Genomic DNA, 13,569 nt, shown 5'->3' on the forward strand with positions numbered 1-13,569 from the left:
GAAAGCTCCTTCCTTTGTGCATCTAAGTGCCTGGTTACTTGGGAGAGGACTGGGGCTGTGCCCAATTCAGGGCTGCAGGAGCTAGATGAGGAGCTGGACAGGTCCCCTTGCTGGCCGGGCTACGGGGAGCCCTGGACCAGCGGGCAGGAGGTGCCTCTGGCATACCTTTTGGCTTCAGCTCACTCAGGGTCATCTCCGTGGATCAGTTTCACCACCTTTTAAATGGGAATATGTTGCCCTGCCAACTTGTCAAGGTCGTTGTGGTTTTCTAAAGCCCCTGCCACGGAGACTGGAGCAGCATGAGGTCACGTGGTGGTGAGAGCAGGGATAGGGGCAGGGAGGTGAGGCCCAGATGTCCCCCTATTTCTGTGCTGGGCCTCCAGCTTGTCAGCCCATAAGCCTGTCACTTCCAGGAAGTATGCAGCTGTGGGTATGGGGGCTGTGGGGAGACCCACTCTGCCCTTGGAGGGTCCGATGGGGGAAACACAACTTCTGCCTATGGGGAGGCCCCAGACTCATCAGTCCAAGGGCTTAAGTTGGGAAGAGTTCATTCCGTGGTCCTGCAGTCCCAGAGTGCTCCAAAAGTTGGTGTGTGAGCTGGCAGCCTGCCCGAATCTCTAGTTCAAAAGGGAAGGAGGCCTCTGCCTCTGGCTGACCACATGGGTCTCCCAGCCCCTCCCTGCTGAGAGCAAGCCCCACTCTGCCCTGGAACCTCCCACAGTGTAAGTGGCCCCTGCCTATGTCTGCACACCTCTGGTCCCCATGCAGCTCTGTCAGGTCCTGGTCCTTCGACACCCTTTCTGTAGAGAGGGTGGTGGGCGTGGTGGGGGCCAGTGGTGATTCACTTGAGGCTACTGCCCTTGGGAAGTGCACCATGGACGGCTTGTGTGCGTGGCCACTGCTCACCCACACACACGCCAGGGCTCTCTCAAGTCTCTGTGTTGCCACCATACTCAGAGTTCTGTATCCAGCCGCGCGAAACCGTGTACTGACTGACACCACCTGAATGGGGCGGTTGTCCCACCTGGGCAGCCCGATCCTAATTTGTCTGTCCCAGTGCCTGCCTCCTGGCAGCCTTGGCCCTCAGGTGTCCCTGCAGAAGGCTCTTCTCTCTGCCATGGCCTCTGACGCTGTGACCCAGCCCAGAGATATGCCCAGTGTCCGCTTCCTATCAGCCCAGTCTCCCGTCCCTGGGGAGGGTGGTGGGAACAGTGCTGAAGGTCGGGGCTGGGGCCAGCAGGGCCTGGGAAACTGCAAAGTCCACGGTGGGTCAGGAGGGCCCAGCTTCTGTTTGCTGACCCCGCGCTGTGGACACAGGACAGAGCATCACCTCCCTTCCCACGTCTCCTCCCTGGGCTGAGCTCTCCCAGCCCCGGTCCTCTGTGGCCTGCCCCCGCCCAGCCACCAAGACTTCTCCCCTTCTTGTCCACCCCCCTGCTCCCCGGCCACCCCACTTCAGGCCCACTCCAAGTGGGACTTACATGTAAAAATATCCCAGCTTTTTTTGAACTTATCTACTATTTTTATCAGATGGTCCAAGCAAAGCCTGGTCGAAAAAAGGGAAAATCATACGGCTCTGTGTGCCAAGCTCAATAGAAATAGCAACAGGGTGGGCTATTTTTAACAAGATGAATACCCCTGTCCTCTGAGGTCTCCCCTGGCCCCACACCAGCCTCCTTTGTCTCTCTGCCTGGACAGCAGATTTTAAAATACGCCCACAGTCGCCAAACCACTAAATGTGCTCAAGACAGTGACTGAGCCACTTGGAGCCAAGCAGGACCGTGGGGGGTATTTTTTCCCTTTTCCTTCCCTCCCCTGAGGGAAATCACACTCTTTTGTTTGAAAAATCTTCCAGGTTGGTTTCGGAGGCCTTTTCCTGGTTGTCCCACTCCCACGGGAACAGCAGAGGTTACTCTGAAACATGCAGTGGTTTGGGTAGAGTGACCCCAGAGGCCTGGCATGGCCTGTGGCGGCTCTTGTGCCAGCCTGTGACAGGGCAGGAACACAGAAGGAGCCCGCAGAAGCCAGGGCCCGAGGAGCAGGGCCGGGAGGAGACCTGTGGGGGAGGATTGCGAGGTGGGAGGCCCCTCGGGGTCTTTATTTGGTTGCTGTCCATGCAGGCGAAGAGCCAGGCCGGCTGAGGTGTTACTGCCTCTCTGCTTGGCCACAACAAAGCCACCGTCTGCAAAGGGCTCGGGGGTCTTTGGAGCTGCAGTTTGCACAGGAAAGAGTCCCACACACCTATCACTGTTGGGAAGCCACCTCTCACTGTGGAGCAGCACAGGGGGGTGGGAACCAGGCCAGGAGACTCAGGGAAGGAGAAAGTCATGGCCTCTCTCCAGGCCTCAGTGTCCCCTCTGTACCATGAGGAGCCTGGACTAGCCTGGGCTCTCTGTAGTGTGTGGTCAGGAAGGAAGAAGAAAATAGAAACAAAAGGCAAGCATTGACTGAAACACTTTATATCACACGTAATATCATCTCACTTAATCTTCACCACAGCCTCTGCCCTCTACAGAGGCTACAGAACTTCTCTCTTTCCTAGTGCTGTCTGTAAAATCCAAGGAAGGCTTGGATCACATGCCCATCCTGGGACCAATCATTCTGGCCAAGGGAATGTGATTCTGGGATTGTCCATCTCTGATCCCAAGCCTTCCCTGTGGCCAGGAGCATGGGGACAGTGGTTGGCAGTCCTGCCAGAACTACAAGTAGAAGGGGACCGGGTGCTCCCGCCAGATGCTGCCAGAGAAGGGGTGGAGAGGCTGGGCAGAGAGACTGGTGGCTCCCCCTACAGGTGGTAGAGCCAGGCACTGACCCCAGACGCCCCCATCCCATGCTGTCCTACCGACCCTGACCTGAGAGCTGTTCTGCCACAGGTCATGGCAACGGGAGGGAGGAGTGGGTCATGGGCTGGAGGAGGTGAAGAGGACCCCGGTGTAACTCCGTTTCAGCCACACTGCATCCCGGAGCCCCCTCCCCCACCATGCCATGCTCTGTCTTGTCTCCAGGCCTTCTCACGTGCTGTTCCTACTAGCAGGAATAACTTCTTCCCACTCCTCACCTTATCCATTTCATAAACCCACACACATTTTTTAAGAGTCATCTCAATGGTCCCTCCTCTGAGAAGCTTTGGAGCCCCTGGCACCCACCTCTACATGGCACTTAAACTTCAGCATATGGTGAGTGCTTGTCACTTGCTTGCCTAGGGGCAGGGACCGTAGCTTATTTGTCCTGTTCCCCTACGGCCCCGCATAGTGAATGAGTGCAGAGAATGTCTGTTGAGTGGATGGAAGGGAGAAGAGCCAGAAGGAGTGAGGAATAAGGAGAAGGGAACAGGGAGGGATCAGGGTGGAGAAAGTAAGAGCAATCACAGGCATCACAGCCAGGGCTGGGGAGAGATGGCTCAGCAAGGGCAAGTCAGGAGGGGGGTGGGGCTGAGGCCAGGAGCACAAGTGGGTTCTCCCATCCTGGAGGCTGTCGTCAGAATACTCTTCTGGGGGTCCCAGGTCATAGGTGGATAGGGGCTCCCTGCCCGTTATTCAGTAGCACCTTTCGATAGCTCATTGTGGGTCTGGGCACCGGGCCCCTCTTCTCTGCCGGCCACCCTAGGAAGGGGGATCAGAGTGATGAGGAGCAGAGCCCTCACAGCCATCTGCAGCCCTGAGGAAATGGATCTGCTCATCTCTGGACAGCGGGTGTCCACCAGACTTCTCTGCCTGGTGCCTCGGCAGGCATGCTTCTCAGAGGACACTGCATGGCAGGGACACCACTAGAAGCCATGAGGCCCTGTCAGTCTTGCCCTGCTTGAGTCTTGCCCCTGTAGGAAGCTCTGGGAGGAGGAGTGGGGGCTCCCACCCAGCTGGCTTCCCACATGCCACCCCTGCCCCAGGGGAAGGATGGTGACAGGGAGAGGGGGGAGTCAGCTGGCCGGCTGCTGCCCTGCCTGGTAATGACTCGTCCCCAAGTTTGCCGCCCAATTTGAATAGCTTCGCTTCTGAAAGGGGCTTGTGACAAAGGATAGATTGACGTCATCCACCAGACAAGGAGGGCCTGCACGCAGGCACAGGCGGAGCCCCTTTAAGAGACGGCGGGGGGGCAGCAATAGGGATGTGGACAGGGAGCAACACTCTCACTGAATCTGCCTGGTGGGCTAAGCTGCATTCTCCTCCTTCTTTCTGATTCTGAGCCTAAAAGGGCTTGGGCCTGAGGTGTACGAGGTGGTTGCATCTGGGGCCCCGAGTGACCAGCTGAGCTGGGCTGGGGGCTGGGGAGGGGGTGGAGCAGAGCTGGCTCACACAGGGCCCTTGGCTGTTTAGTTAGGAATGTAAAATGAAGCTGCCCTTTGCTGGACACTCCCTTCTCCTGGGATGCTGATGGTCAGGACGCTCCCCGGGCCTCCTCGAGACCTCAGCCCAGGCAGACTGTGGGTTTCTAGAGGTCAGGGTCTCTGCCCTGCATGTCTGGGGTCCCAAAGCTTCTGGCACAATGAGCAGCCTCAGGTCGGGGCCCCATGCTCATGGTTCTGGATTTGATTATGATTTTCTTTGTTCGGCATTTATTGGGAACAGTATTCTTGTTGATTCAATTTAATATGCACGTGTGAGCACGCATTTGGTTTTCTCCACCAAAAATCTGGCTCTGTGGAGCCTGACTGGTTTGTGGCCCCACCTTTAGGCTGAAGTAATTTGGGAATTTATTCAGCAGACTTTTTATGAGCATGGGACTAGCCCAGCAATGGCTGAGCATCTGGAGACCCAAGGACTGCCCTTACTCTATGGGCCACCCTGTGCCCAGTCCCCTTGAACATGAGAGAAGGATTGGACGTGATACATCTCCTTTGATGAACCCATAAAGACAAACAAATCATGCCTTGGTGGCCTGCCCTGGGCCTGCAGCCATGTTGTGTCATGGGACATTCCCAAATGCTTACCCAGTGCCAGGCACAGTGTTTGCTGTGACTTGGCCCGTGAGCCCTGCAGGCCACATCATCAGAATGTGTGCATGTCTGTGTGTGCACATGTTTGTACTCCTGCCTTACCAGAACGGGTATCAAGTAAGAATCCTGACTCTGCCACTCACCCGTATGAGGATAACAATAGTATTTCTATGGCAACTGACTTATCCTCCCTGTGCCTTAGCTTCCTCATCTATGAAATGAGGATAATGGGAGTAACTACTTCACTGGGTGTAGTGAGGTTAATAGTGTAAAATGCTTAAGACAATATTTTGCACATAGTAGGCACTCAATAAATGTTAGCTATTCCTACTACTATTATCACCTTAGGAGGGGTCTTAGGTCCAGTTCCCTAGAAGCAGATCCTGAGATGGGGATTCCTGGGTGGGTGCTCCCAGGGGACATGAGAGGGACTAGGAGGAAGACGAGAGAAGAAGAGGCCACTGAGTGTGCAGAGGATGCTTCTGCCTGTCCCACACAGACTCTGGAGTGTAAGTTACACCTCTGGGTTGTCCCAGTTGGTGGTAAGGGAGCTGGGACCTTGCTCTCCTGCACCCTAGTCACTGGCTAAGGGCCACTTTGTGGGGTGTAAACTTCCAGGTACTTCCAGCTCTGCAGGCAAAGCAGCTCCTAGAGCCTGGGGCAGTCACCCAAGGAAGATGAGCAGAAGGAGAGCCACAGCAGCGGGGAGGGACCCAGGCCCGATGGGGAGACCTGGGGGAGCCTGGGGAATCTGAGGGTAGCACCACCGTCTCCTTCATGAAGAAGTGGAGGAACAAATGAGCAGGGCCTGTCCATGGCAGGCACTTGGTCAGTGGGAGCCCAAGTCTTTCCACCTCGCCAGCCACAGGCTGCTTCTGGTCCGAGGCCAGGGTTACCCTGGGGTTTGAGAGGTCTCGGCCAGGCCCAGAACATCATATCTTTGTGTGGGACCAGTGAGAAGAGCCTGCCTACTCTGGGTGCCTAGCACAGCGGTGAATGGGCAGCCTGACAGCCAGCGTAGGCTTCCTTGGATCTGCCCCAGGATGCTGGTGCTGGGAAGGAGGGGGAAGCTGTGACAACCACATGTACCTCCCTGATTCCCCCTGGACAGCCTGCACCTGCCACCTCTTCCCTGCCCCCTGTCCGGCTCTGCTGTCCATCCCTCTCACGTGGTAGTCCTTCCCTGGGTGGCCCTGGGACCCACAGCCCAGGTCAGCTCTGCCTGGGGCCTGGCAGCAGCTGCCAAAGTTACGGCCCTGTGGTGTTCCCCTGAGAGATGCCTGCCTGGGTGTAGAGGGAACACCGGAGAACCTGGCAGGCTCCGTACAACTGATGTTGGGAAAAGCCTAGACCCTCCTGAAAAGCTCCCATGGCTAGGGGGATTGAAGCAGAGGCAGGAAGGCCACCTGTTGGGGTGATTCTAGCGGGCACTGCACACGAAGGATGACAAGAATGACCTGGTGTTGCCTGCCGGGTGTTGACCCACCACTATGGTTCAGGTGGATCCCTTTATAGGAACCACTTTATTGAAACTCACACAACTCTGGGAGGTCAGTGCTGCCGGGTCCTCTTTTCACAGGTGAGGACTAAAGCTTGGAGAGGTGGAGTTTCAGACTGGTGGACACAATCAGGCCATGGCAGTCCTGCCTCTGGACCCTGCAGTGGCTCCCAGTCACTCAGGGTAGAAGCCCAAGGCCTCACATTGACCTGCACACCTTTGCCTGGTCTGGGTTCCCAGTGCCCCTGACCTTCCCTCCTACCACCCTCCCCTCACTGGCCACACTCCAGCCCCACCAGCTGCCTCTTTGCTGTTCTTCAATTGGACATAGTAGCTCCTGCCTCAGGGCCCTTGCACTGGCTACTCCCTCTGCCTAGCAGGCTCCTCCCCAGCTGCCATGTGGCTCCCCATCTCTTGCTTCAGGACTCTGCTCCAGTGTCACCTCCTGAACCCCCCGGTGTGCTATTCCCTTTACTCTGCTTTATTATTATTACTTTTTAGTAGTTCTTATGTACTGATCTGTGTATTGCCTGTCTCCCTTCACTAAACTGTAAGCCTCACGATGCCAGTAACTTTGCCTTTTGTTCTCTGCTGGATCAGGTCCTCGATCAGCGTGACGTAGTCGGTGCTGGATGAACACATGTGGAATGATTGAGGGGTGCCAACACTTGAACTCAAAAGCCCTAACCAGCAGGCATCCTGGGGCTGGAGGAGGATGGCTGCGGAGCCCTGGGGTCTGTGGTTCTAAACACGCTTTCCTTTCCTCACAGCCAGAGGGCACAGAGAAGGACAGTGATCTTCAGGCGAGTTCGGCCCCAGGCTCCCCGCCTCCCGTGCCGGGTTCCGTTCAGTGTGACCACAAGCAGCCTCCTTCCCTGGGCAGCTCCGTCCTTGGCCAGCTCTCCCTCACTTCCTTCCTCTTGACTCTGAGGCTGCCGTTTCTCTCCCAGCCTTGGATTCTCTTTGAGTCTCAAGTCCAAAGGAACTCAGCAGATGCTGAACTCCACGTGTTAAGTTTCCTCCGAAAGGCCTCCTGGATCCTGTGAACACTGGTTCACTCAAAATGATACTTCCTGAGCATCTCCCATGTGCCAGGCACACAGAGGATGGGGAGGGGGGCCCACTTTCCAGCTCTGTGCGTCCCTGTTGGCCCAACCTGACCCAGGAGGCCATATTGAGGGTAGCTGAGGCAGGAGGGGCTTGGGATGCTGAGGCAGGGCCCAGACCTCCCCTCCCTTCACCCTACATTCCTGCTGAGAATGTGGAAGCAAGAGAGGGAGCCCCAGGAGGTAGCCTACCCACCCTGTTTCCTTGGGGGAGAGAGGCAATTTCTTGGGTCAGCAGGGTGGAGAGCCAGCCTTTTGGAGGAGGAAGAGCAATCCAGGCACTTGGTTTGAGGGAGACCTGCCAGCCTGCGTCGTATCCTCTTCCTTGAACCCAATTCTGAGAAAGCCTTCGCTCTCCTGTCCGCCACGCCCCTCAGCTGCTGACCTCCTTCGTCCCCGGAAATGCCTAGTTCCTGCCCAGGGCCCCTCCTCTGGTAATGCCCAGGGGCCTGGGCAGGGGTCTGGTTCCCCCCAACCCACCCTTGTCTCCCCAAGGGAGAGGTGGGCAACCTTCACCTGTGCTCTCTGAATCCAGGCCACAAGCTGCCACCTGTCCCTGGCCCACGTGTACAGAGGCTTCCTCATTCCAAGAACTCATAGACATCAGGCTTCTGTCCAGCTTTTTTCACGTCTTCACTGGCAACGCATCCTAGAAGGAGAGGAGAAATGAAGGCCTTCCCCAGACCAGCAAATCAGTGTCGTGGGTGTCCTGAGGAGGGACCCTGAGGGAGGGTCGGCTTCTAGGAATAGGCAGACACACAATTAGTCCCAAGTTTGGTGGGTCCCTACGGCAGAAGGTGACATCTGAGCCTGATTTAATCTCTGAAGGGCGTCAACAGTTGACCGTGAACTTCCCCTCTGGGCCTCAGAATCCTAGAAGGGCCTCGAGTGGGGGGCAGTAGGGTGGGACCCTCAGAACCCAGCTCCGTGGAGTTCCATGTACTCCTCTCAATGGCCTTGGGGATCGCCCTACACTTCCTCCTCTCCCCTGTGCGAAACCAAGCGGGCCCAGGACCAGGGGTCTCACCCTCGAGGCCGGGCTGCCATCCAGCAGGTCAGCCCTGCTGTGGGCTCCTTCCTCCTCTGACTCTGCTCTGTGTGTTCAAGTTTCACATGGTGGACTGGCCTAAGAGCTTCAGAAGCCCCAGCCTTGTCTGACAGCCTTCAGTGCACACACCTTGAGTCTTCTTGGACATTGGAGCCCCTCAGACCAAGATGACCTCAAGGGTAGGACCCAGTGTGACTGGTCTGTGCCCCCAGGCCCAGGGGCAGGAAGCACATTCAGCAGCCAATGGCCTGGGTTCAAGTCTTACCTCCACCACTTTCTCATGGTGTGACCTCAGTCACCTGACTTTGCCCCTCTGTGCCTCAATTGCCTCCTCTGTAAAATGGGGAGAGTAATAGGCCTATTTCAAGGATTGTGGTGAAATTCACTGGGGTAATCCACGTAAACCGCTTAGAACAGTGCCAGGTACCTGGTAGGTGCTCCATAAATGTCACCTGCTGTATTCCTGTCACCTGCTGGTGTTCCTTCCCGAGCTATGAAGGATTCTGGGATTGGGGCCAGCTGGGCTTCCTCCCCAAAATGGCCCTATCCTTTAGGAGACTCGAGAGGAGAAGGGGGCCCTCACAGCCGCCTCCAGGCCTCTGGGGGTTGTGGCCATGCTGGAAAGCCCCGACTCACCACACTGTTTGGATTGGGTTTCTATTCCCAACACCAGTGAAAGCCCTGCTATTTCTGGGCCCCCTATCCCACCCCCTAGGCAGCCAGACAGTGCGTGGGCTGGGGACCACATGGCTGGCAGCCCGCTACCTCCTTCTCCAACCCCCGCCACCCCCCCCCCCCCCCGACCCAGGAGCTCTGACTGGGGCACGTTTCACACGCTGGTTACCCTGCCGGCTCAGCAGTGGCTTTCCCAGCTCTGTCTGGTGTCCCCCGGGAGAAGCAAAGATGGAGGGGACGTGAGGGGTCACCCACCTCTTCATCCTGGCCTCTGGCTTCTAGAAGGTCTCTTTGAGGAGAGGTGGGTTCTTGGGGGCACTGGGCATGAAACACACACACTCCTTTCCTTTTCCACCCTTGAAATGACACACACCTCATGTAGCATCTAGTGTGGTTAAAACATGGGCTCTGGAGCCAGACTGCCTGAGTTCAAGTCCCACTTTGGGGCCTCGTTAGGTGTGATCTGGGCTAGTGCCTGAACTCCTTTGTGCCTCAGTTTCTTCACCTGTAAGTTGGAGGTGGCGCTAGTACCTGCCTCGTAGGGTCATCACACGGGCTAAAGGAATTAATACAGGTAAAGTGTTAGTACTGAGCCGGGCACGTAGGAAGTCAGTGTCCTTACCCCTGCGGGGTCTGGGGCAGGATGGCAACCTGGCCTTCTTCACCTGGCTCCTATTCTCTGACTAGGCAGGATCACTGTCCCCTCTGTGCAGATGGAGAAGCTGAGCCCTAACTGGGGGAAGTGACCTCTCCAAGGTTGCACAGTGGGCCATGGCAGAACCCAGGCCCTCTTGCAGCTCTTCCCAGCCCACCAACTGCCTCTCCATCTTTAACCACTAGAGTCCTCTCCCTCTCTCTCACTAAACAGATAAGGAGCTCTGCTGGCCAATCCCGGCAAGGGAAGGTGGGGACCCTGACAGGTGTATGTCCAGTAGGAGGCGGGCTGAGCCGTCCCCTGGGCCTGCCTGCCCCTTGGCCGGTGCCTCCAGTCAGCCCACTCAGGACAGGGGTATTTTTAGTGTGTGGTGTTTGCCCAGCGGCAGGGGATATTTGCGAAGGGTCAGTCTGGTGGTGCCCCTTGGCTTCCAACTGGAAACAGCTCTCGGATGTGCGGCCCATTGGCTGAGAGCGTGAGGCTTTGGCGAGCCTTTTCCCTTCTTTACAAAATGTGGCCGTTTCTCCTTCCCGTACGCCTTCTTGCCAAGCCCACAGCTTCTGTTGCTGGCTCCCCGCCGCCAAGATGGTGACAGCCTTCCCAGGTCTAGTGGGATGAGCAAATTGGGCAAAGTGTGGTTTCCTGGCCCTGGCCCGGCATCTTCCCTCCACTAATAAACCTGTGGCTAACCATCCATGGCCTCGTGCTCCGTGGTTAGAGCACCAGGCCAACGAGGCCAAGGTCAGGCTCTGCCCCAGCCGGGTCGGCATCACAGGGAGGTGCGCTCTGTCCCAATGCCTCAGCCTGCAGCCCTCGCCTATGCACTGGGACTCGCGGGGAGGGCCTCGGGAGAGCTGTGAGCCTGTGAGACTGTGGGTGTCTCTGTGCCCCGAGACCCTGAGAGGGCCTAACTGAGCCGATCCACCTGCCCGCCTCTGGGCAAGACATGGGGCCGGGCACTTTCCTACGCCAAGGCTGGCACGTATGTTGGTAGGAAAACACTGGAGATGGAGAAAGTGCCAGGCAGACGGGCACAAGGCTGCTGAGTCAGCCCCTGGAGAGGCAGCATAGTGTGGTGGTTAAGAGAACAGACTGGGAGATTCAAATCCCTGACAGGACACTTAGTGGCAGTGTCGTTCTATAACCATTCCGTGCCTCAGTGTCCCCATCTGTAAAATGGGGATGACCACAGGGCTCTCGTGAGGATCAAGTCAGCTAAGGAAGGAAGCTGAACAGGACCTGCTGTGTAAATGTTAGCTCTTGTTGTCATCATAGTATCTCAACTCCCAACACCTGTTCCGTGGACCCTGTACCCCTCAACTCTGGCCCTATATCCCTCATCCCCACTCCTTACAGACGTCTTCCCTTGTACCAAGCCAAACCTTCACTGGCCCCAAGGCCTTCGTGCAGCTGAAGCCCAGGGCATATGGATGGCCCCCACCTCACCCACTAGGACCCCAGGTGCTAGAGGTGGCCAGGCCTCAGGCCAGCCCCTGCCCCCATCCCCGCCAGAAAGAAGCCTAGTGTCCTGGGAACAGGCTGGCACCGGGCAGGTGCCCTGCTCTGCTCCTGCGGCTCCTGCCCGGGAGGGCGCGGCCACTGAACTCAGGTCTATAAATAAGGTATCTGGGAGGAACGGCTTTAATTTGCACTTTACCTATTGGTGTTTACTTTGCTATTTCCAATATGGTAATTTAATTCTGCAGGGCGCCTGGCTTAGGGGGGGCACCTGGGGCGTGCGGTTACCTGACCGCACCAGGAGTGACTCCTTTGTCCCTGTGCAGCTCTGGACACAGATGCCGCAGGGAGAGCCATGGTCTGTGGAGGTCCCAGGTGTGGGCACAGCTTGGAGAGACGTGGCTGGACATTCAGACCCCTCCGTACCCAGACCCACAATCCTCCCCTCTCTAGTCAGCTCCTTCCCCTGAGAGCAGTGCCAGCATTTCCCTTCTCTACTACCCATCCTCCACGGCTCTTTGTCTTTGCTGAAATGCCCACCCTCCTTCAGCCATCTGGGAGCTCTCTCCAGGCTTCTCTGATGGCCATACGGCTAGTTATGGGATGGACTTTGAAGTTTTTTTCCCCTTAGTTTCTTGCTCTGTTTTAAACTTGTCTATTTTATCTTCTATGAGATTGTAGGCTCTAAGGCAAAGCTGGTCTCTCTCCTCAGACTGGGGCTCCTTGTGGGCTGAGAATGTGCTTTTCCCTCAGATTCGGGGCCTCCTAAGGTTTGGGGGCTGTTTCTGCACTGTGGCCTGGGGCCCCCCAATGGCAGAGGCTGAGGATCTACTGTATCATGTCTCTTCTCCCTTCTCCTGTCTCTCCCCTTTCCACCATTCCCCAGGGCCCATGTCCCCAGGATGATTTTGGCCCAACTGTACTCCCTCTGGGGAGGGTGTCCATTAGAGCCACCAAGAGTGCGTCTGTCCTACCCCTCAGTGACCAGCGGCACGGGCCAGCAGGACCGCATTAGGACTTCTGTGGGCCATGGGCACCTTTGCCTTTGTGGGCCCCTTCCTCCATAGACAAACACCAATAATCATATTTTACAACTGCGTTGGGATAAATACAAATATATTCATATTATATATAAAAACATTTTCGACTTAAAAGATCATTTTTTTCTTCTGGTTTTAAAATAAATCAAAACATTTTCATGGGCCCCTAAATGTCTTGTGGGCTAGCACTGTGCCCACAATGCCTGGAGGATAATCTAGCCCCGCTGGTGGGGACCCTGGCTGGGCCTGGGCAGGGGGAGCTGGCCTGGAGCCTGGCCATCGCTGGCTGGGACGCCTTTCCCAACCTTTATTTCTTATAAGTCTCACAAAGTCCCCATGAGTCAGGCAGGGCCAGAATTCCTATTCCGCCTCATTAGCACCACCATGGCTGCTGCTACTGGCAACTTCGCACGGCCTGGTACCAGGCGCTGGGCTGAGCACACGTTCACTTTTGTCTTATCTAATCCTCACGGCTGTTCTATGAGGCAGGCACTGTGATTATTTCCCATTTCACAGATAAGGAAAGTAAGGCTCAGAGGGAAGAAGTGACAGGTTCAATGTTACCCAGCTAGTCAGTGACAGGGTGAGAATGGAGGACTCACAGGTCTTGGCTTCAGAAAATCTAGGTCCTTCCACTCCAGAGAGAATGAAGGGTCAGGGAAGGCGTACATTGGGGTCAGCCACAGAAATTGGTTCTAACGTCTCTGGGCAGGTCAGAAGGTGCTTTCCTGCCCCACCTCCCCTCTGGCTTCCAGCCCTGGGCCTCTCAGCACTGGGATGGGGGTGGGAAACCTGACTCCATGGTGGGGAGGGGTACAGGGATTCCTGATGGAGGTGACCCCACCCTTCCCCACCCCAGGTCTGCTAGTTTCCAAACACCCGTCTCTTCCCCTCCAACCACCTTGTCCCAGAAGATGCCCGGGAGTCTCATCTGGGCTGGGGCTGAGAGCCCAGAGGGCAGGAGATAACCCTGTGGGGTGAGGTGTGAGGAACTCAGAGTGGGGGTTGGGTCTGATGGAACCCCAATCAGTGATGGAGTGGGGGTTCTCAGGGCACTGCCCAAGGCCCCCACCCCAAGCTGGGGGTGCCCTCTCCTGCCCTGCTGGCCCATCTCTACGTCTCTACAGTTGTTTCTCTCTCTTTTCCACTTTGCTCT

This window comes from Equus caballus, chromosome 20 (assembly GCF_041296265.1).
Source record: "Equus caballus isolate H_3958 breed thoroughbred chromosome 20, TB-T2T, whole genome shotgun sequence".
Lineage (NCBI taxonomy): Eukaryota > Metazoa > Chordata > Mammalia > Perissodactyla > Equidae > Equus > Equus caballus.